We start from the raw sequence: 26,911 nt of genomic DNA, 5'->3' as shown, positions 1-26,911 counted from the left end.
TTTTCTATACAAGCTTAGTGAATCTAATACTATGTTTGTTTTAGATAGCTATTCTATATTTTTTTTGTTGTAGCCAATTAAGTATGCCTCCGACTGTGAATTTACACAACGAAAGTATCACATTGAATTAGACGTGACTCGCACTACTTCTTTCTCTCTCTCTCTGAATACACACACACACACACACACGCACACAGACACACACACATACACACACACACACACACACACACACACACACACACACACACACACATATATATATATGTATATATATATATACACATACACTATACGTACGTTATTAATGTGGAACGAATGAAGAATGAGTGATGAAAACACCTTGTAGATGATATAGTCTTTATAGTCTTTTTGTTTCAATAAAACAGATGCTTAGGTTTTTCTCTCACGCCTCTCGTTTCACCACACAGGCGGCGGGAAAAATCGAGCTGCAATAGAAACTCTCAGCTTCAGTTTCCGTTCACAAAATGTACACGCACACTGTATTGAAAACAGTTGAATTTTGATTACAATTATAATAATATTTTTCCTGCAGTATCATGATATAATTAGGTAATTAGGTGGTAATTCCTTCTATGAAGACACTCAGTAACAAATATTATGTCAGGTTGAAGTATAAAGTTTTATGTTGTTTTAGTTGTATTGCTTATATCATTACCCTCGGTAGGTTAGTACAGTGCACAATATGATGCAAAACGGTTTTCTTTGGCTTAAAACTTCTATGATGAGATACTTCTATGAAACTTCTGTGATCGGTTTTAGCAAGCTATTTTACACTACGATTTCAAAAGATTTAAAGAGTCTTACGAAAAGTCATGTGACTCTGTAAATTATAAAACGCATTTTATATGAAAGTTTCAATTTGATGCTTCGGTTTCGAGAGTTTGTGAAGTGTAGGTCATTATAATGTAGTGTTGGACTTACACGAAGCTAAGAACAAACTCAATGCGGTTTCGTTTAAATATAGTATACGTACAATTCTACATCTTTATGTTAAGGAAAGAATGCGTATATAATTTTGTGGCCATTTTCTTTGAACATCAACTGCTTTGTTTTCTTGTTGGTGACTTTAGAGTTTTTACTGAAGAAAGTCATGATGAGCAAAAGTGCGTAGATGCTTATTTTGAGATGTAAGGCTAAGAAGATTTCTTATAAATGTACTAATCATATATGCATCCATATTTCAAAAAATTGCAGGGCCATCGTCCATGTACAATCCTATTACTAATTTTGCAGATATATATGCTGCTAAGATTTAGGAGTATAAATAGCTTTAATACTTATGCTTGAAACTGAGTTTACTTAATTCTATATGTTTTCTTAGTAAACCACGTTTACTTTCATTAGCCATGAATATTTATGACATACAGGAGAGACGTTTCTTGATGCAGTTACACATATCACTTTATCGATATGGATGATGACTCACCTAACAGAAAAAGAAATCTGTTAGGAGAACTGATGGGTAGAACAATACCATGTCCAAATGTGTCAACGGTTTATGGTGTGACTATTATACAACCATATGACGAATGTTTAACTGTTATATAGTTGTTTGTCTGAATTTCGAACAGATATCTTCTCGGATTATCCTTAATGCTTATTCATATTTTCCATGTTCGATTTTCCTTCATGAAAGGTCTTCTAATAAATTTCCTTTATAGTAGTTTGACTGTTGTGTTCATTTGTCCATTTCTTACGCATTCCGTTATATCTTTGTTGTGGATGGCAGTTGTTAATTCTCTTGCTTGTTTGTGCTTAGCGTTATATATTTAAACTTTTGCTTTTTTGATATATGTCTCTTTTATGCCGTTTCGGTTGTGTTCTTCTTGGTGCGTGTCTGACTGTTGTAACAAAATATTTGGTTTTTCTAAGAACATGAAGCCCTCATTTGATATTCATAGTGATTTTAAATCTGAATCTAATATAACCTGGAACCGCTTTCTAAACTTTTGAGAATTGTCTTCGTTATCATTCCAGTCCGACATGCTACGACTTTTCCTCGATGTTAAATTATGGGACAGAATTGCTTCTTCTAAAGTCAATCATTTCTTGTTCATGTGTTTCATTATGGACGTTTGTAGTGTGCCATATTTTTATAACATATACTTGATTACATCATCAGTATTTTGGGTTAGGCATTGCAAGTGCTGCGTTCTTGCTGGTAATGAGATTTCTACTAGAATACTTGAGTACGTGCCGTTCCTTTTTCGGTTTGTTTGTCGGTTAGTAAAGAATACTCGTCCTCACAGTAACTGTTTATACTATTTCAAAGAAAGAGAGGTATATATATATATATATATATATATATGTAACAGCGTTTACCCTCACGTATAGACATGTATGGAAGGATGTATGTAAAATATACTAAATTAATTTTATGCCATGTATTTTATGGAGTAGATAATATATCCTAGTTCTTAGGAAAATTGTGAGTTATCCTGCCTGTTTTTGTAAATCTAAGTTAATAAAAATGTCAATTGCATACGGAGATGTTGACAGAAATACGATATATTCTTATCACACAAATTGCAGTGGAATGACATCAAATACAGGAACAAATATAGAAATAAGCACACATGCACATATACATAAATACACTAGATATGCTTAGTTCACTCATGTGCATAGAAAATAATCATACATTGTATACATATGAAAATGTGTATGCATAGCGCGTCATTATGATTTACTTTAGAATAAATAGATACATACATAAGCACATACCGTTAATGGTACTGGAAATATGGAAAATATAGCTGATTTTAGCGTTCATGAAATGACATTCCCGCTTCCTCTTAAGTGTGCACATAAATAGATATATGTAAGAATAAGGAAGTTAGACAGGTCAATACATAAAGTATATTAAATACACGAAGCACATAAAAGATAGGAGTGGCTGTGTGGTAAGAAGCTTGCTTACCAACCACATGGTTCCGGGTTCAGTCCCACTGCGTTTCACATTGGACTATAGCTTCGGGCCGACCAAAACATTGTAAGTGGATTTGGTAGACGGAAACTGAAAGAAGCCCGACGTATATATGTATATGTATATATATATATGTGTTTGTGTTTGTGTCCCCCCCCCCAAACATCGCTTGACAACCGATGCTGGTGTGTTTCCGTCCCCGTAACTTAGCGGTTCGGCAAAAGGGACCGATAGAATAAATACTAGGCTTACAAAGAATAAGTCTTAGGGTCGATATGCTCGACTAAAGGCAGTGCTCCAGCATGGCCGCAGTCAAATGAATGAAACAAGTAAGAGAGAAAAAAGAGAGTAAAGTGATATATGTGTTGACTTACAAATAGGTTCGATTTATACAGAATACCGATGATATCGAGAATTAAAGGAGGTGATAAAACGTAATACAAACCCAACATCTATTTCTTCAAACCCATTTAGTTCTCGATATCATTTCTATTCTGTGTATGTCAGGACATTTTTGTATGTAAACATATATATACGTTTTGTATTTAAATATTTCATGTATTTAATGTTCTTCTTTGACTGATCTGTGTAACTTGCTTGTCCCTACATTTATTTCTCTTTCCGCTCAAGTTTAAATCTCTCGAGTTCTACGAAGTGTATTCTATACGGACGGTAGCTGATTCTCATCTATGAACTATACAGATAGTTATATACACGTATACATACATTTATACAGACGCACATTGCGCTTCCCAACGAAATGGCTCCCGGTTCAGTCCCACTGCGTGGAAACTTGGACGAATGTTTTCTAATATAGCTTCAAGGTAAGCCTTATCAGTGGATTTGGTAGAGCGAAACTGAAAGAAGCCCGTCGTATATATTCTATGTGTATATATGTATGTGCGTGTCTTTGTCCCCCGCCTCCAGCAACGTTTGATAAATGGTGTTGGTGTGTTTGTGTCCCCGTAACCTTGCGATTCGGCAAAAGAGACCGAAAAAATAAGTACCACTTCTAAAAAAAAAAAAAAAATCGGGGGATCGATTTATTCGACTAAAGTTTTTCCTTCAAGGCGGTACCCCAGCATGGCCGTAGTTTAATGTCTGAAACAAGTAATAGATAGTACATAAAGATAAAAGATAAGACAAAAAAAATCACAGAAATATTACGCACATCCAGGACTTTAGAGATGATGTCTTAATTGCAACGAAAATTATTTGTTTCTAGATTGGAAATTGTTTCTTTCAGCTTTGGTACGAAATCTCTTTGAGAAATAAAACTAAAGAACATGCATATATAAAAACATGGTCATAGTTTGATATTCAGGCCTATTTAATTACTGCCTTTATCACAATGTAGAGAAGTCGGGCCATAGAATGCACACATGCGTTTTTGCATAAATATCTGAAGCACACGTACGCTAGAAAATACAGTTTACACAGAGAAATGGGTCAAAAATTCTTCTGAAAATGTGTTTGAGCCGATGCGAGACAACGTCACATATTAACGTAGTATGTAAGATCATACACAGCTTAACAATTAAGGGATCTTTAAGGAAAATACATTTCAAGATCTCTCACTTGTTTCAGTCGTTTCAGCGCTGCCCTGAAGGGTTTAGTCGAACAAATCGACTAAATGACTTATTTACATGCTTGGTACACATTATATCACCTTCTTTTGCTGAACCGTTATGTTACGGGGTACATAAACACACAAAGTGAGTGTCGCGTTGTTCTGCAACAACTTTGCCGTCCCGGGTCGACCTTGAGCGGCTGCATCACAACGAAGTCATTCTATAGGGGATTAGTGGAGGGCAGGTACGACGACGATCTCGGGGCGAACCTGTGCGTCGACGAGGAATACCTGACCCGCCTGTTCAGGACGACGTTCGGGCCGGGACCTATGGACAATTTTCAGAGATCCCTGGCCTGGCAGTGCTACCGAGAAGCGCTACCCGTTCGAGATAAGCTCTATAGACACGGCTCGCGAAATGCGTTCTGCACGCACTCGTGCAGTGTCCAACCATTTCGGAGCTGTGGGCTTATGTCGAACGACTGCTGTCACGTGTGGGACGAGTCGGTTTATCAACCGAGTCTATCGTCAATATCGTCACGCCTCCTTCCTTTAAACGGGAAGGAAGTGCTGTATTTATCGTACTTGTGGCTATGGCGAATGAATGCATCTGGTGGACGCGTCTGAAAGGATTAGAGACAAATACTTTCCTCTCTGGTCAATCTCTCGTCAACCTTTTCAAGTATCACTTGAAAAGGAAGGTGAGAGTAGAGAGGCAAGTGTTGTCTAGCAAATGTTTCGAAAAAAGATGGATATATGTAGCAAGAATGGCACGTATAAATGACGAAGCCACCTTGACCATCATTCTTACGTTTCTTGCATAAAGAAAAGAAATTTTATGTAACAAATTGTGACACTAAGGACCGAGGTTACCTTGGTCTTTTCCGTAGGTTTTTCTTTCCACGGATAACCTCCCCATTTAGTGGGAATTTTTTGTAATATTTTCATTTTTTTTTTTTTTTACATACCCCAAACGTTTTCTCGATGCCTTTTTATCGTTATCCCCATTTTAATTTTTTACTTTATTTTCGTCCCCATCGAAAGGAAAAACTCTACATTTGTATTTTGTCCCCTCTATGTTGAGCCCTGTGTGGCTAATAACGAAACATATCTATCTATCTATCTATCTATCTATCTATCTATCTATCTGTCTATCTGTCTGTCTATCTCTATCTCTCTCTCTCTCTCTCTCTCTCTCTCTCTCTCTCTATATATATATATATATATATATATATATATATATATATATATATATATATATATATATATATATATATGTTATGATTCAGGCGAATCAAGCATTTAAATGATAAGGCCCCGGGTCGGGTCAATATTAAAATTTTATACACAGGAACTATAGACGAATAGAAATGTTGCCAGCGAACTATAGACAGATATACAGGTTACGTATATAATTAATCGAACCCAAATGATTATATTAGATTAATCCAGAAACATATATTGTTTTAAATATATGGCCTATAACAAACTTCGTAACACACGTAGAGCAGGTCCCGATAGAGATCGTTAATATATATATATATATATATATATATATATATATATATATATATATATATATATATATATATTAATCGTGTAATAGAAATGAGTTGCTTAAATTTGGCAGACACAAAATATAATAAGCAACTCGTATCATCTTCCTGTTGCTGGATTCTGATACAAGAGAAAGTGTTCTGATAATCGCACGTGCTCTTGTTTGCGTTTGAGAAAATGTTAACTGTAAGATTTTCGAGACAAACTGTTAAAATAAATATTTAATCTCCCCTGCGCGTGCTGAGAGTTCCTTTCTTCTTTACGCGAATCTATATGTACATGCAAAGACATACGAACACGCACTCTCATACATACATATAAAGCCCTATATATGTGTGCATCTACATATACATCTGTGCATGTGTGTGTGTGTGTGTGTGTGTGTGTGTGTGTGTGTGTGTGTGTGTGGGTGTGTGTGTGCGTGATTATAGTTTATGTATTAGTGTATGTGTATCATTTTCAGTGTGTATGTGTAAAGCTGCTAGCGGAGCATTGGTTGCTGATGTAATAATTTGCTTTAATTGTCAGAATATCCTCGGCAAAATACTGAGGTGATATGATCCGAGGCGCCATTACTTATTTAGTTTGAGATAAAGAAATGTATTTGTTCACATTTCAATTCTGCTTTATGCGAAGCTGCTTTGGTAAATTTATCACGCATTAACGAATAAGCACACATATATGCGTACACATGCACGCACACACACATGCACACGAGCGCACACACACACACACACACACACACACACACACACACACATGTATATGTATATGCATGTTTTTTTTTGTCTATGTGTATACTTCTCACGCGTTTCTGTTTATCTGTGAGTTGCGTAATGTAAGGAATATCTATATATCTTTTCCCCTAAAGCAAGAACAAGTCAGATCTAATGTGTTCTTAGTTCGGTGGCTGATATGCCAGAATTAAATCTTGCTTTAAATACTACGGTAATACTGTTTTACCTAAGTAGTTAAAGTAATAACATTTAGCTATTCTACCAATTATTATTTTTTTCTGTGGATAGGAATCATGTAGTTAATGTGTATATTTTATAATTACAAATAAATCGAACAATTATGTAGTGTTTTCCTGTTCTTCTTTATATTTCGTGTTAAAATCTTCCCCACTTTTCAATAGGTTTTATATCTCTCTGCATCACTATTTTACCTAATTCATTTTGGCATCGTTATTACATTTTCAAAGTGTTTTCTCTAGTATACGTTTCGTAATTTCTGCTTTTTCTCTTTCGGTGCATTGTATTCTATCCCGTCATTTTAGCAACATAAATCTGGGGTGATTATAGTTATGTATAGTGAAAGAAATTCAAACATTTGTGGCAGTCGCAGGAAAGGGAAGAATGCTATTGCTATTTAGCCGCAAGAAGCACCGTTTGTAGTTGGCTACATGACGCAAGCATTTTGTGTCCTTAAGTCTGCAAACAGGGGAGATTAGCATTTCAAACAGGGGAGATTTGCAGTATTGTTTTATTCAATTATTTTAACATTTAGCAAGATTTTCTTAACGCAGGCAGTAAGACATATTCAGATGCATACTCTCTTATTGTGTGTGTGTAAATCACAACAGATTTGCACTAAGTAAATGAACTGATTTGTGAAATAATCTTGAAAAAAAGTTTTGCGTGGTTTTAAAATTTTGTAAAATGAAATTTCATACTAAGATTTTGAGGAACAACTTACCTACAGAGCAGGATGCTAAAGAAACGCGCATTTAAGAGGGTTTTATAAATTGGTAATATGCTTGGCATTCTATGTATGTACTTAGTTAATACAATGATGTATTGATACGATTTAATTAAGAACGGTTTTGTCTCTCTGCTCTATAGCTTCTATAGTTCACGTTGCATTTTTATGTCGCGGCACTCCGTCGGTTACGACGACGAGGGTTCCAGTTGATCTGATCAACGGAACAGTCTGCTCGCAAAATTTACGTGCAAGTTGCAGAGCACTCCACGGACACGTCTACACTTAATGTAGTTTTCGGGAACATTCAGCGTGATACAGTGTGTGACAAGGCTGGCCTTTTGAAATATAGGTACAACACAAACAGGAAGAAAGAGTGAGAGAAATTTGTAATGAAAGAGTACCGAAGGATTCGCCACCATCCCTTGCCGGAGCCTCGTGGATCTTTTGGTTGTGTTCGTTCAATAAACACTTACAACGGCCAGTCTCGGTATCAAAACCGCGATCCTACGACCGCGAGTCCACTACCCGAATCACTGGGCATTTGCGCCTCCACCATATTTATATAATTTATATGTGAAAAGTTATTTCCATGGTGAAACGGTGTGGAATTCTTTTCCCCCATAATTAAACTGCATACATTATATTTTTGACAATGGTTTTATTATTAATTGTTTAATGCCCTAATAGTGATATTTTTACAATCATTTTGGTTAATTCGCGTGAGCGAAATTCTCGGGAATTTCGATATAAATTAATTGCCTAGCCAGAAGAATCATATGCTTAGGTAAAACATAGCTTATGGCCTACATGTTCTGTGCATACGTATGGGTTTCTTGGTTTCAAATGCATTACATTCCTAGCGGATAAAATGTGAAGAATACCTCAATCTAGCATTCTAACAAAGTTTAAAATCGTTAAGTAGAAGCACAATAAATACATACGTTTCGCCCCTGATGACATTTGATAATATTTAAGTATTCTCTTCTACTCTAGGCACAAGGTCCGAAATTTTTTTTTTGGGGGGGGGGGAGCCAGTCGATCTGATCGACCGCAGTATGCAAGTGGTACTATATTTATCGACTCCGAAAGGATGAAAGGCAAAGTCGACCTTGGCGGAATTTGAACTCAGATCGTAAAGACAGACGAAATACCGTTAAGTATTTATCCCGGCATGCTAACGATTCTGCCAGCTCTCTGCCATAATATTTAAGTATAACTAAGGAGCAATTAAGCATCAATTTAGACTCAGCCAATAATTTTAATTAATAAACAATAACATGTCTCCACTTGTATTTTTTATACATCGGTCGCTGGTTCTCTAGCGCTAAATTTAGATTAATTACCTGATGCAACAAGTCTTATAATCCATATTTCGCTTGAAATTCAGTCAGTCACCTTTTCCTTTATGAAAGTGTGAAATCCTGAGTTCCGTATATCATTGACGTGCATTTCTTTCCTTTCTAATCTGTATAATAGTTCGCAGGCTATAGATCTACGTTAAATTTTCTATTTCCTTCAAAATCTTGACACAGAAAGTTTTCAGTTGCTTATTTAATATGCAGAAATACTTAAAATCGTCATCAATTCTTGATTCAAGCACATTGTTATGAATTAGAAAATAAATAACGGCAAGGTCTAGCCTGGCAAGATTTGAACCCAAAATCTGTTTTCCATTAATACCACACATTTTCTTGTCACACGCTCAAGAAAATTACCTATTCGTGGCTCGTAAGTTATTCAATCTGAAATGTCTATCACTATGTGGAAAGAACAGAAAATCGGTGGTGAGTTGGCAGAACCGTTAGCACGCCGGGCTGAATGCTTAGCAGTGTTTCGTCCGTGGAGTTCAATTTCTGCCGAGCTCGACTTCGCCTTTTGAGATCTTGTGACATTTAAGCAAAACTAAACTTTTATTTGAAAATTCATTCACATCCTTATTTGGATTCCTCGTCGTACATACAAATACAGACACTCCAGTAATATAATTAATTTAAGGAGATCTAAATAGACACACATATAGGAATTCATAGAGAGAATGTCAGCTTATAATATTACATATATTAGCGCCCACTTATATATTTCTTAGTCTTGATTCAAATAGGCATGACTGCGAGACCGAATACATTAATCCAATACGATAATGTACTTCCGACGTTCTTTCTTTGTTTTTATACCAGCCTCTGACAAGTTCAAATATGACAATTACGATATTCTCTCATGAAAATCTGAGTCTTTTTGTATAATACAAATTGTATAGCAACATGAGAAATACAAACTATAATCCATTTTAACATCTAATCTCATCCATTACATAAATATGGAAGAATTTATTGAACTGTGTTTAATACGTTAAATCATATACTTAATATATATATATATATATATATATATATATATACTTAATATATATATATATATATATATATATATATATATATATATATATATATATATATATGTATATATACAGAGATAGAGTGTGAGAGAGAGAGAGAGATACATGCACTATATATACATTCAAGCATAATGAGTTCAATGCACGCGCACGTGTGTTGTTAGGTTTGCTTTTGTATGCAAATATATATACACTTCTGATTTATATAGTTTGCTGTAAATGTCTTCCCAATGGTCATTATTGAAAAATATATTGGCATGAAAATAAGGACTAACGCATTATTGGATGAAGAGTTAAATCTTTCCTTATTTTTCAAGCAGAGAGAAAGGCTGTAATACTTACATCAGTTCTCTAAATATCTGTTTGGACTAACTTACTGGCACGAAGCCTTGGAAAATTACTTTGAACGAATGCCATTAATTTCGATGAAGTGTTGAACATTTCCTTCAGTGTGGTGTTAAAAATCGGTACGATCTCTCCAGAGAACCGGTTGTAAATTGACATCTTCAGCCATAAAGGTATCATTTAAGGTTCATTTATATTTGATGGATTCATTGCTTTTCTCCACTAATTTGCATCAATTTATCTCTTGATTCGCGTCTATTAAGGTTATTTTTACTCATGTTGCCGTAATAATATTTGATGCTGTGATTCTTCTTCTTCTTCTTCTTCTTCTTCTTCTTCTTCTTCTTCTTCTTCTTCTTCTTCTTCTTCTTCTTCTTCTTCTTCTTCTTCTTCTTCTTCTTCCTGCTTCTTGTCAACACTTAATTGTTTTGAGATGCAATTTTTGTGTCGATTATTATGAATTTTCATTTAACACATAGATAATGTGTAGATTTAAGAATTCAAATATCTAGGGATATAAAAACATGCATACATCATGTACCCCACCCCATACATACAGAATTACATTTACACATACACATATACATGTATACACGCACACATACATTCATATACACGCACACACATACATTTATACACAGATAAATGAAAATATATATAAATATTTATCTTACATGTGTGTGTTTGAATACACACCTACATACCCACACACACATACACATACACACACACATACACACACATACACACACATTGGGAATTTCTTAATTAGTGTATTAGTCACAATTATTTACTCCGGTTTTTTTACTGTAACACCTCTCACTTTGCTCTAGGTAACTTCCTACCAGGCTTCCCAATTATTTTTTTGTTGCTCGTATATATATAAATATACATATGTGTATGTGTGTGTGTGCGTCTGTGTGTGCGTCTGTCTGTGCGTTTGTGATTGTATGTGGATGTCTTTGTGTGTGAGCACTTATGCTTATATATACATATATGGGTGTGTATTAAAAAGGAGGAAAGGTGAGACATATACAAGTGTTTCACGTATAGCTTATCTCCTCTTCATTAATACTTCATTCTACATTGATGACCACCAAGATGAGAAAAATAAATAAGGTTAACAGTTATATGTTTCCCAGAAAAACATTAAATTGTAAAAGCAATTATGCAGCAACATATTACTGTGTTGCGTTCTTTTATATTTTTTCATTTTAAACCTCCACAGAATACATCAGCTTAAACTTTCCGGCACTTCTTACAAGTGTAATACTTACTTTGCTTTTCGTTTTCTCTGGATAATTAAAATATATGCCAATCACACATTGCTTCATGTGTGATACGTTATATTCATTCTTACCAAATATGATGGTTGTTCTAAGGAATAGTTCAATATTCCATTGTTTCAAATATTTCATTTTGCTTGTGTAATGAGTGCAATTCCATTTATAAAACCATATTTGAAAATGTTGTAAGATAACAAAGGAAAATATTTAATTCATTTAAAGGTAGCTTCTAGGAAAATAGAAAAAAATATGAAGTGAAAAATTGTTTTCGAACTCAAATGAAGTCATAGCATGTTTGTACTACTAATAGCAGGTTATATATTTTCTTTGAAAAATCTCAATTGCTTCTCCTTTATGTATATCTGGCCTTGAGAACTCAGCAAAATGCAAATGTTAAATATACTTTTGTGTCTTTGAATACTACCCAAACATAATGATATGTGCACGTAGCTGTGTGTGTGTGAAGTTGCGTTTGTGCAGTTGTGTGTATATGTGTGTGTCACCGTCTATATGTGCGTTGTTCTGCGACAGCTGCCTACACGCTTCAAATTCATTATTAAATTAGAATAACCTTTCATCAAAATCCACTTTGTAAAAGTATGACTATATTAGAATCTTAATAACCCAGTCTGTTGAGTTATTACATTCTAGAACGCCACCTTCTCTTTTATGTATTTTGATATAAGATGCAGTCTTTGCGTATGAAACGGCTCAATTGTTGAATTATGTTAGGCTATGCCTGCTTCTCTTCATTTCAAAGATTAGGACAAAGTCGATTCCAACATGGAGATCAAATTCATGCAAGTATAACAGCATGATGGGAAAACGCTGCACCTCTAGATGGAGAACTTACCTATCACTGTGGATTGGTGGACCGGTGCAAAGAATGCCTTAGCATCCACTCCACAAACCAATGTGTGGTTTCGCTCTCAGGCAAAGTGAGTCATCAACTTTTTCCATTTGCCAAAAATTTGCAAGGCATAAGCAGGCCTCAAGGTACACATTCGTGTCCATAGAACATGATTGATGCATTATTTTACTGAACTCTTATTCGTCGTTTACGAAAAGAAAACCGATCATTGTACGTACGTATGTATGTATGTATGTATGCATGTATGTATGTATGTATGTATGTATGTATGTATGCATGTATATATACTTTATATATCTATCCGATGCGTTGTATTTGTTTACGGCAAAGATAACAGAGTGTAATTGCAAATTATATCAGTGTTATTGTTTCGTACAATATATATATATATTATTTTATTTAAAAGAGTTGCGACTAAGTCTGTTTTTTATGTTTTCGTTGAAGAGTTATACAAGATTTAGAAAGTCTGTATATAAGAGGTTGAGGCGTTGAGGAAGTGCTAAGTCACATGTCGAGCAGTTGAGGCTTCTATGCCGGGCCGGGCTACTTGATACAGATGGTTTCTCGCAGGTGTCGGATTCTGGCTGTTATTTCGTGGTGAACAATTCACACAAATAGGGTTGAGAAGCTGCGGTTGCTTGTGTACGTGGCGCTAAGCATTTCGCCCGGCGTGGCAGAAACGTTAGTACGCCGGGCGAAATGCTTAGCGCCACGTACACAAGCAACCGCAGCTTCTCAACCCTATTTGTGTGAATTGTTCACCACGAAATAACAGCCAGAATTCGACACCTGCGAGAAACCATCTGTATCAAGTAGCCCGGCCCGGCATAGAAGCCTCAACTGCACATGTGACTTAGATCTGCCTCAACGCCTCAACCTCTTATATACAGACTTTCTAAATCTTGTGTAACTCTTCAACGAAAACATTAAAAAAACAGAGTTAGAACTCTTTTAAATAAAATAATATATTCCTCTATACACGATCATACAAAACCCTTTTTTTGTATTTATTTTTACTCACACACACACACACACATACACACACGCACACCCACACACACATACACACACGCACACACACACACACACACACACACACACACACACACACATATATATATATATATATATATAAACAAATAGTAAATGAGTATATGCATATATACGTACAGGTATGTGCATACCGACATCCACCTGTATGTATAGGTGCATATCTGGGTACAGGACATTGCAAACAAAACAGGGACGAGAAAACACACAAGCCACATACAGAACATTCTACTTCATCAGCTACCTCCTTTTTAACACCGGTGTTTCGAAGAGCTAGGCAGGACGCATCGTTAAAACAGCTCTTCTCATCGACCGCAAATTAAATTTGTATACACAAATTAAATCTTGCCATGGAGGAATGTTGTGCAGAGACATCACAAAAGTTGTTACTCAGAGTTTAACGTTCCTGTTCGTTTGACGACCAAAACTTTCTGACGGACGGGAACGTGAAACTCTGAGTAACAGTTACTGTGATATCTTTACAGCTTTATTAATAAAGCGTATTACTCTACTTCCGGTATTCGAGTACCATTTTTCCACATTGATTCAATTTTATGTGCTTACTATGGTATGTGTGAATATGTATTTATATGTACGTGGGCGTATGTTTGTGTGCGCGTGTACGTGTGCATGTGCATGTATGTATATACAAGAGAATGAGATTACAAAGTAATAATCTATTGTCTAATGAACTTTATTTACTTGCAGTTGTTTCCGCTAACATACGTTGGATCTGCAGTTGAATGCCCCAGTAATACCCTTTAGCTTCATCGGAGCCTCAAACATTAAGTGCAAGTTATTTGAGAAAACACAATTTTACATATACACAAGAAGCGGAGTACCAATGAAAACACACATGTCGGGGCTGACGTCCATGGACTCGTCCCAAAATTTAAAGAAGTTTAATTTTACAAAATGTGATTACTGATGATTATACGCATGCGTAGAGCTCAATCAGTAAAAATGTATAGTCAGACGAGATATAAACACACATACACGCATGTACATGTATATTCTCGCACATCCATATATGATAAGGGAGAGACGAAGAGTGAAGGAGAGAAGAGGGAAAAGAAATGCATTGAGAACAAGATATCAACACAATTCAGAGAATCATTAAGGCTTTTCAAGATTAGATTTGGCCGGAGTGAGCAGGTTGGGGTAGAAGAAGTAGGAGCTATACTTTGTGCGTATGTGTGAGAGTGCTGATAAAACAATGGAGGTGGGAGGGAAGGGTTGAAAAGAGTGTTGATAGATAATAGACAGACCAGAACAGAAAACATATGGCCATAAGATCAGAATGTGTTTTAAAATGAGTCCAGAGATATTTACAGACATATATGAACATATAAATATATACATGCGTATACACGCAAATATACACACATACACACATCCAAATAGATTCACACACACATATACACATAAATGCACACACACACACATAAATGCATATATACTTCAACTTTGTATGGGGTTCTGATGATTATGGTTGCATTACAAATCAGGCTGAAGAGAAATAGACAGTCGGTAAGATTGTTCAATTTTGAAACCGGTCCCTGTTTAATAATAATTTTTTGGGGTGATCTTAAATGTCTTGCCCGCTTATGTTTTGATATCACGCTATATTTCATGTTGAGAACAATTTAGGTCTTATTAGACACAAGATGTGATCTATTTCTAGCACATTGAATATCCACGTTAGTGGTCAACGTCATATATAAAAATGTACTTTAATCCCCTGAGATACTGTTTCTGAATCTCTTTGATTCTTTAAATGGGCTAGCTTCCTGGTAATTAATCGATATTAATTAATATATGATTGTTTACCCTATTTTTTAATAATATATTAACCCTTACCGAGTTCTCATACTGGATATATTCGACGCAGCAAATATTTTCTGCAGACATATTCCTGGAATTAGCGCGCCAAAACGAAGACTCTTGAATTTTACCATTAAGCTATAATTAGCAGAACCATATACACGCGCACCTATGGCGGTGGGCAACTTTGTATGGGGTTCTGATGATTATGGTTCCATTACAAATCAGGCTGAAGAGAAATAGACAGTCGGTAAGATTGTCAAATTTTGAAACCGGTCCCTGTTTAATAATATTTTTTTTCGGTGATTTTAAATGTCTTGCCCGCTTACGTTTTGGTATCACGCTATATTTCATGTTGAGAACAATTTAGGTCTTATTAGACACAAGATGTGATCTATTTCTAGCACATTGAATGTCCACGTTAGTGGTCAACGTCATATATAAAGATATATATATATATGTAGGCATGCATACTGATACATACATATATACATACATGCATATGTATATGCATATACATATATACATACATACATACATACATACAAACATACATACACAAGCGCACACATTTGTGAACATATACACTTATACACGCCCTTAGATATATGGCCATATATACATCCAGATACATCCCTGTATGCATACTTAATATGACAAACAACACAAGAGTGAACCACAATTCATGCAATTTAACATGTATATAAATTTACACGGATATGACATACATATGCACATACATACATACATACACACATACATATGTAAACATATATATATATATATATATATATATATATATATATATATATATACAGATATAGAGTAAAAATTAATTAATTAATAATTAGTCATTTTATTTTTATTATTATTATTATCATTATCATTATCCAGGTCACTGCCTGGAATTGAACACGGAATCTTGGGGTTAGTAACCCGCGCTCTTAACCACTACGCCACATGTCCATGGGCTTTATGTGTTTAAGCCCATAGTCTATCACCATGCTGGTGTACCACCAGTGTAATCACCTTTCCAGTGGTCATACTTTTGCGATTCGATATTAGTGAAGGAAGGAGTTCAATACAGCTGCCCTCTTTCGAGTTACTTACTGTGATATAGGTTCATCTGCGACCTCTTAAAAACATCTAACTCTTCTCGAGTTAGATATTTTGGCAACGCATTAAATAGCTGTGGGTTCTTCAATCCCAAGCTACTGCAGAACACGGTGTTCACACTAGACGAGATAGCTGGAAGACTTGAGAGAGAGCAGTATGGAAGCGAAACGTGGGTCGCGACGAAGAGAGAGGAACAGAGGCTGGGAACTGCCCAAAGAGCTATGGGGTGATCGGTGGTGGGAGTATCACTGAAAGAGCACATCCGGTGCGAAGCGATCTCTCTCTCTCTCCCTCTGTATATATATATATATATATATATATATATATATATATATATATATATATATATATATAAATATATATATATATATATATATTTGTTTTGCAAGATTTTTTTTTTTTTATGTGAAATCGTGTGTTGAAACAGATGTTGTTGTACTTGGGGATGGTCATATTGCCAGTTTAGCCAATAAAAACACACGCACTGTATATTTGGTGTTAATTTTTTTTTTTCAGCTTTATATTACATTAATCTTAATCTTAATCTTATTTCGGCCAGAGTTCTTTCGTCACACTTCTGTGACCTCATCAGTGCTTGTGTGTGTATTGGGCCTTCCGACTTACCCTTACGGCCACGAATCTTTCAGCACTCCCTCGTATATAACATACTCACCCCTCTCTCTCTCTCTCTCTCTCTCTCTCTCTCTCTCTCTCTCTCTCACACACACACACACACAAAATGGCTGATAGTTAGCAAGGTGAGACACACATAAGAAAGAAGGAAACAAAGGACCACTGATGAGGTCACAGAAGTGTGACAAAAGAACTCTGGCCGAAATAAGATTAAGATTAAGATTAATGTAATATAAAGCTGAAAAAAAAAATTAACACCAAATATACAGTGCGTGTGTTTTTATTGGCTAAACTGGCAATATGACCATCCCCAAGTACAACAATATATATATATATATATATATATATATATATATATATATATATATATATATATATATATATATATATATATATATATATATACATACATACATAGATATATATATGCCTATTTCAAATATTTATCACAATATCCAAAAGTGATTTGCATCTGTACGACATTATGTTAAACTGGAGTAAAATATTTTATTTCAAAAGAGAAAACTGGTAGAAAGTTGAATATCCGAAAATGGAACCGATAATCTGGCTTATTTATTGATAGAAAATGTAATTTGAACTTGAGAGTGTACTAATGAAAAAACTTTGATGTTTCTCCACGGTCATGAATAAATTACATACGACACAGTATAAATGTGTTAACGCAAGTGTCTGACCACAATAGCACATAAGACCAGACACAAGCACATATGTACTAGTGTGGCATATGAAGATCTTGTTGAACGTGTGGAAAGATGGAACTCAAAAATATCAATTCCTTTGTCACCAATATTTCAGCTAAAGCAGTTCACCGTTCGCGTTCTCTCCCTCTAGATATACTTACAAGTATATGTGTGTGTGTGTGCTTGTGTGTGTATTGGGCCTTCCGACTTACCCTTACGGCCACGAATCTTTCAGCACTCCCTCGTATATAACATACTCACCCCTCTCTCTCTCAATCTCTCTCTCTCTCTCTCTCTCTCTCTCTCTCTCTCACACACACACACACACACACGCACACATATACTTTATGGGGGTGCACCAGGAAGTATATCACATAATTCTACAGGGTGTCCACAAAGACTAGGTACATGGAGAAAATAAAATCATAGCATAAACAATTAAATACAAGAAATGATAATTTCTTATAGTATGTGTTAATCCCCATGTGGGTGCATGGAGTAAATAATATCATAACATAAACAATTAGCTAAAAGAAATAATGATTTCTTAAAAGTATGTGTTAATCCCCATGTACCCAGACTTTGTGGACACCCTGTATACCTAATACTATGTGAATATTGAATTGAAAAGTCCTTTGTGGTAGAAGTCCAGAGAGAGGGAGAGAGAGAGAGAGAGAGAGAGAGAGAGAGAGAGAGGGAGAGAGAGACATAGAGAGAGATACAGAGACAGAGAGACAGAGAGAGAGACAGAGACAGAGACAGAGAGAGAGAGACAGAGACGCACAGAGGAGGAAAGAGAGACGAAAAGAGAGGAAGAGTAGCACCCAGATACACATGTAGCTTCGAGTCATAAACATGAGGTGACATGTGTTCCTTCTCTTTGCGTTGCTTCAGGGTGACTGCATTCACGTTTTATCAATGAATTTGGGTTCCACTTGTTTGTAGCGACCTTACGAATATCGAATTTTAATGTTAGTAGTTTTTATGCACAGAGAGTTACTGGTGAACGGTTATACGGCGAAATTGAATGGAAAATTATATATCTATTTATTTATTTCCCTATCAATCCATTTATGTACCAACCCGTCTATCTATCTGATTATGAATTTGTTTATCTATCTGTCATTCTCTGTTTCTCAATCATACTGTGTCATGCATACATACATACATACATACATACATATATACATATATACACACACACACATATATATATATATATATATATATATATATATATATATATATATATATATATGTATATTTATGTATATATATTTAGATGGTATTCCAGCATGGCCACAACCTTTGCGCTGAAATGCATAAAGGAATAAATGTATACACACACACACACACACACACACGCACACATATATATATATATATATATATATATATATATATATATATATATATATATATATATATATGTGTGTGTGTGTGTGTGTGTTTGTGTGTGCATATTAATGTATGCGTCCATGCAGTTGATTGTAAATGTACGAATGGTGATTCGTATTCACAATAACCGAAGCGTAATGCACTGCTTTTATTTGATTCCCTTAAATTGTTTTTTAAATGATAGAAATGTAATCGTCAGATACCTAAATTCCTTTGAAGGAATTTGCTTTTAAGCTTTGTGCAGGGAGAAACAACATACGAAATAGAAAGAAAAGCATTGTGCTGCAAGAAATAAGATTCACTGCTTCCAGTTATGCAGTTGAATGAACTTCTAGAAACAGCAATTCAGTTTTGTTACATCCTATACTGTTTCCTAAAAGTTAAGAATCACATTGAATACTTTCTGTTGTGTCGACCCGCCCAGGCGAAGAAGTAGGATCTCCCAAGACATATAAATAGAGGTAGTCTGGCCGTGGTAGATGTGTTGAGTAGCAGTCCATTGTTGAGTAGCAGTCGAGTGTTGAATTGCAGTCGAGTGTTGGGTAGCAGTCGAGTAGCGGTTGTGTAGCGGTTCAGTAGAGGTCATCCGAAGGTGCTAGATAGCAGTAGCGTTGAGACATAATACTTTCCTAAAGTCAAAAGTCGATGGTTGTGTCTGGAACACATGTGTTCATATTTCTTTTTATTCAACTCAGTGTTCTAGGCAAGTAACCGCAAAATGTCTAACGACTATCCAACAGATATTGCTGCTTTGTGGAATTTTGAGAAGATTGCGGTAGGAAAACGCAGTCATTTGAAATTAAATACGGCCATCTTAATAAACGAAGGACATATGTGGTCTGATCAATAAGTATCTGGACTGTTTCCATAGTAACAAAGCTAAGGCACGCGGAGTGAAGCTGCTTGGCAAAGATTGACTTTGAATTCTACTGCGCATGCGCACTAAGTTTTACCGTTCTAATTCACTTCCGTCTTCACAGCAGTGCTTGGAAAGAAAATGTGTGACGTGTGATCGTCGCTTTGACCATGACATAATCTGTATCAAATTTTGAGAAAAGCTTGGCGATACCTCTTCAGTGGCCTATGCAAAATTTTCGAAAAGTCTTCATCGTTGTGCTAAAAATCATGGAGATTTTTAGCAACTGAATCCCAAGTGTCTTCTTGGTCAACTGTAAGCAGCTTTGGCACAAACTTAGCAGACACGCGCCTCATACCCAAATCTTCAGTGGTGATGGATTGAACTGAACCGTAACTAATCTTCACATCCTCTGATAACTCACAGACCCACACCTGCAATGTTTTTCTCAGTTCTCCTGGTTGCGGGTCTCCCAGAATGTTCGTCACTATTGACGTTTTTCGGCCATCTTGGAAACATCTAAACGACACGTACACTTGAGTGTGGCTCATACACTCCTCTCTATACACTTTAGGCAACTTTGCACTGACTTCTGAGTAGTTATCGCCATGACAACTTACTCTGCCTTGGTCAATGCGACGATTATACGCTACACACCTTCCTTCCAAGTACTGTTGTACACAGCAGAAATGAGCTAGAACGTTAACACAGAGTGTCCGTGTACAGTAGAGTTTAAGATCAATCTTTGCCAAGCGGCTGTACTCTGCATGCTTTACCTTCGTTACTATGGCAAAAGTTCGGTTACTTATTGATTAGACCTAGTATCTTATGCCTGATAAAATGAAGTATTTGTTTTGCTTGGAATCCTCTTGAACACACTTCTCCTCCATCGAAACTGTACTAGAAATTAGCAACAAAATTGGCTACACTAAATTCTGTTCTTGAATTTCTTACGCTCCTCAATGACAACCATAGCTTCTTCCGTACAACCACATCTGCGCACACTCGTTTTATTGCATTATAATTCTTTCATCTCTTAATCTTCAAAGGTTTGACACAAACAATGTTTGCTACGGATAATGTTTGACAAACTTTTCTCTATCTCACATGCAAAACACCAGCCAAGTTTCCCCTTCTTTTGTTCAGTGGTCTCTTATATCTTGCAATACAATTTGTTTCTCGCAATGCATTATTGCTTGGTATTTCTCCACAACACTTTGAAGCTAATCTTTCATAGCTAATGGCACTAATGGAACATAATATCGCTTTTCCAAATATGGAATAACCATGATCTATATAAATGTAGAAGTTTATATAAAATTTCCGTTTCCCTATTTCTCTGGTATGCTTCATTCAAATCTTGATAACATTGTATCTTCATTGATATACAGGACATCATTATATATGTACAAGTCATGTAACGTGTACACAATTACAGCCATTAATGAATATTTTTGTCCCTAGACGAACGCAAGAGAAATTATTTAATATTCAAATATTAAAGTTTCTGTGAAGTGATTTTCAAACCACTGTACGGAAATGAGCTCAGATTATAGTCACCATGCAGAACTTCATCTCATGTACAATCTCAATATACTTTGGAATCCTTGAATGCATTTTATTGCAATCCGTAAAGGATGAGAGGCAATGTTGATCTCAGCTGCAGCACATAATGAATAGGCAATGAAAATACGACATATAAACTACCCTCCATAGAGACGGGAAAATGAGGCGGAAATATAGACACTCCCTCCCGACCAAGAATCATTACAGAGTCTAACGTAGAAGTCATCGATTGCTGTTGGCACTCCGTCGCTTACGACATCGAGGGTTCCAGTTGATCCGATCAACGGAAAAACCTGCTCGTGAAATTACGTGCAAGTGGCTGAGCACTCCACAGACACGTGTACCCTTAACGCAACTCTCGGGGATATTCAGCGTGACACAGTGTGATAAGTCTGGCCCTTTGAATTACAGGCACAACAGAAACAGGAAGTAAGAGTGAGAGAAAGTTTTGGTGAAAGAGTACAGCAGGGTTCGCCACCATCCCCTCCCCTCCCCTGCCGGAGCCTTGTGGAGCTTTAGGTGTTTCTGCTCAATAAACACTCATAACGCCCGGTCTGGAAATTGAAACCGCGATCCTATGACCGCGAGTCCGCTGCCCTAACCACTGGGCCATTGCGCCACCAGATGTCATTGATATCTAGGCCGTAACAATAATGCAGGAAAATTAAATACGAATGTATTAATACTAAATCTGTAACTGGTAAAGATCCTAAAATCTATAGAGTTACAATAACGACACACGAAGATAATAATACGACTAAACGATCTAGTACTGATTATGGAATGGAGAAAATTTAATAATCTATTCTTTTGGTTGACTAACAAAAACACAAAGCAGAGACTAAGTACTATAACTATATATTAGAGGCCTCAAGACCAGCATTTTAAAAGACTCAAATAGGGAAGTGTTACTAGTAATAATAATGTAATTGTATACTTTTGTTAGCAACACTACTGGAATTCAAGCCTAAAAAGCTGTTAAAAGAAATGGTAATTATAAATCTGAAGCTTATGGTACCAGTGTTTATCCTATGGAATTTATGGAGTATTAGTACCAACAATGGAGATCTTAGTAAATTGCACTGTGAACAAATGCTCCTAAACTAATAACTATAGATACGACTAAATCTAGGAAACACAAACAAAGAAGAGAAATTAACTTGGCATACATTCTTTATGTGAGGACGTGAATACAAACATACCAAAGATTATCACATATATAATAATCAACACCTTGCCAACTAGGCATAAATACAATGGTATTGTATCTATCTTTAGATATAATACTTTTGTTTGTATTCCGATATATCTATTCTTTAATAATCTCCTCTTAGAAACAGAACACCGAGAAGCATTTGGTGGTTACATTTGTACGTATTCAACATCACTTATAATAAATAGCTGACAAGCGATGAAAAGCCATTCACAATCCGCTGACACTGCAGGTTTTCTAAGAATCGAGTTGAGCTTTAGCATCTAATTGTTATTGTCCTTCAGCCACTCTGCATGAACGTTGTCGAAAAACTTTTTATCATTTTCGGTTCTCCTAATAATTTATGCAACATTTAATTTAGTTGTTCCCATCTAGCTTGGTACTTTTGTCATTTCCTGCGTTCACATTCTCTTCTATATTTATTCTTTAAAACGCGTATGTTTTTTATTTATTATTTTGTTTAAAATACTTTATAGCTATCCTCATCGGTATCGTCATTCTATTTCGCTTGTTCTTTCTATCCACTCAAATTCCATCCGTTTCTTCAAATGTACATATCTTTTGTTTAATAACTATTATGAATTGTTTGTATGCACAACAATGAATATAGTCTGTTGTAATCGGGCGTGAACATTTACACATGTATGTGTATGTATGTATGTATGTATGTATGTATGTATGTATGTATGTATGTATCTGTGTGTGTATGCATTCGCATAACTGTGAGCAAACAGCAGAAAACTATGTCCGTTCCGCTAAAATTAAAGCTACTCATTATATTATATTGACAGTTAAGCCTCTGCAACTCGTTAAGAGAAATATCTCGTTTGCGAGAAGCATTAGCGAAGATTTTAGTGTTGTAGCTTTAATTAAACATTACTGTTATAGCTTTTCCCAACATGTCATATACTCACACAGAATCAGATACATATACATACTCACACATAACTCTCTCTCTCTCTCTCTCTCTCTCACACACACACACACACACACGTACAAACATACAAACACATACACACACCGACAAACATATATATGATAAAAAAGAAATAGAAAGATTCTAACGCTGTAGAACGTTTTGTAAAAGCCTTTATATTTCAGGCGCAATACACACACACACACACACACACACACCCACACCCGTGTGTGTGTGAATGTGTGTGTGTGTGTGTGTGTGTGTGTGTGCGTGTGTGTGTGTGTTTCGAAGCAATAAAAGTGAACCGAGAATTAGGGCACAAAACTGATGTGTATGCAATTGTTGTAATTATGCACTCAGCTTTATGTAAACCATTTATATCAATATTTAATTATAGCGCTTTTGGATAATGTGGCGCCTGAAATATGGATCCTTATTGCTCAATTGGTTAACACGATCAAATACACCCTGTTTAATAGATGAAAATGCATAATATTTAGATTCAGCATTTTAAGCAGATGAAGAATTTATTACTCATACCAAGCACAAATACACACCCTCAGGCTTGCACATAAAGGAATATATGCCGCACTCACCCGTCTCTCTCTCTCTCTCTCTCTCTCTCTCTCTCTCTCTCTCTCTAATTTACTTCTTCTTCTTCTTCTTCTTCTTCTTCTCCTTCTTCTTCTTCTTCTTCTTCTCAATCTTTAACTGCTGAAAATCCACTAGGTGCCTGACGCGAGGATTCTGCATTTCATTGGCTTTGATTCAGGGAACAACTCTAATACCACCATTTCGCATCACTATGCACTGCGCAAACATTATATTATCAATACGTCAGGTGAACGGCCATAGAAACATTGTGACGCTTCTGGAGACTACTCCATTTTGTAGGTACGTACGCACACTGTTCAGTTCACACACTTGATATACGCATATACGTACCTATGTATGCATAGATGCAATCCTATGGTTTCATAATGATGTGCCTAAGAGACCACTTATATGTCAAATAGGCATACATTTTAAGATGTCTGGAAAAATCATACGAGATGTTCTGTATATAGTCACAAAGGTAGTTCACTCGGATGCATAAGCAAATAGCTACAAAATTGCGTGTTTTCACATGTATGCGTATATGTATGAGATATGTTTGCGAAATGTTTATACTGTGTATTTACCAACGCTTAAGTGTCGATGCCGTAAACGAAAGGAAATTATGAAACAGCTGTAAACGCACGAAAATAAATTGTATTTTGTGTCTCACTTCTCGTGACGTTCCACAACAATAATATGACTGCTGGTGTTTGCTGGATTTTCAGAGGTGGTGCAATCACGTTAATTTTGTACTAAAATTTGTTTTCTCTTTAATGTAAGCAGGCTCCTTAGATGGAGTTCTTACTATGAATTCCTCCTGATTCTCCGACTTTATTTTTCTGTTTCAGACACACACACACACACACACATACACACACACACACACACACACACACACACACACACACACACACACACACACGCAAACACACAAACACATCAATGTAAGATCCAAGAATCGAGGTGTAGGAAGAAAGTGAGCTTCAAACAAACCGTAGAAAATATAGGAAGACAACTTTCCAGAACAATATTTTATATTTTACGGTAGGCGGCCAAAGTGCCAGGTATGTGAATAAAAATCCCAGAGTTAAGGAAGAGACTAAATAAAATCCTCACTACATATGTTTCATAGCGAGCGGAGCCTCAGAAGCGAGGTCTGCCTGGTAAATTTAATCAATCGTCCAGGGACACAAAAAAATGTCCTCCTCTTGCATCGATTCGGGCGTTATTTACGTTCAAAAGGTTGCTCATTCCCTTCCTTGCGCCTGCTCTGGGGATCCAGTAAGAATTAAGGTTTGGAATTTTTCAAGGCAGTATAAACAAAAAAGTTACGCATAACAATTACTCTGAGTATCGTTGTGTGTAGTTCCCTTGTTTATTAATAATTCATCAGAGTTCATTCTCTTCTCCTTCCCAAAACTATTAAGTTTTATCACTAATTAAAATATAATTCAACACTATCACAACCACTGCCCATTTACATATATATACAAGGTAATCGATGACAGTACAATAATTATTAAACTAGCGATGCAGTGTGGTTATGAATAACTAAATGTACACACATATATTGCTCGGATCAATAATGGAACTTAAAGGTTCATGGCCCACAATCTTCAAGGAGCCTTCATAACAGTTGTGTATTAAGGAATTAATTTTTCAGCGCTGTCTGCTTTCGTAGCATTAATAAAATCTTTTCAAGAGACTACGGTATATAGATGTGAATCATATCTATTTATACATATTTAGTTTCACTGTGAAATTTAGCTTAACTGTCCTTTTGGCTGATTACTACGATGATCAAATGACAACATTCATTGAATATTTAATAATTAATCAGAATTCACTCGACTCAATCCGTTTATGTCTATCTTCACTTACTATTAATGTTAACTTTGAACTGCGCAAGGTTATATATACAACGCTTTTGATAGACTCATAGGATACCGGATCAAGAAAAGCAGATTTTAGCCGTGACCGTTGTCTAATATATATTTCATGGGTTAGTTACATTTTCCAGTTTATCCCCTTTCAAATGTGATTTAGGAAAAACACGTAACTGATATTTATAGCTCGGTAACCGAGTAATCTTTTTGCTCGGACTTATGTTGCTGGATTTATGGCTAACGGTTATGCTGTGCTTTTAGATGTGACATAGCAATTAATAAAACTTAATTAAGTAAAGCAATTAATGAATTTCAAATTTACTATATTGGACGACATCACTGTTACTGCCTTTGTTGTTTCTTTTGTTATGGATATTTATATCACTAGAGGAAGTGGTAACAAAAGACGGTGATAAGCAGAGGGCAACTTTAATAAGGTCATAATGTAGTGATGTTGTCAAAGTTGCGACACTGACT

Source organism: Octopus bimaculoides, chromosome 12 (genome assembly GCF_046866305.1).
Source record: "Octopus bimaculoides isolate indiv1 chromosome 12, ASM4686630v1, whole genome shotgun sequence".
NCBI lineage: Eukaryota > Metazoa > Mollusca > Cephalopoda > Octopoda > Octopodidae > Octopus > Octopus bimaculoides.
This window is presented reverse-complemented; position numbering follows the sequence as displayed.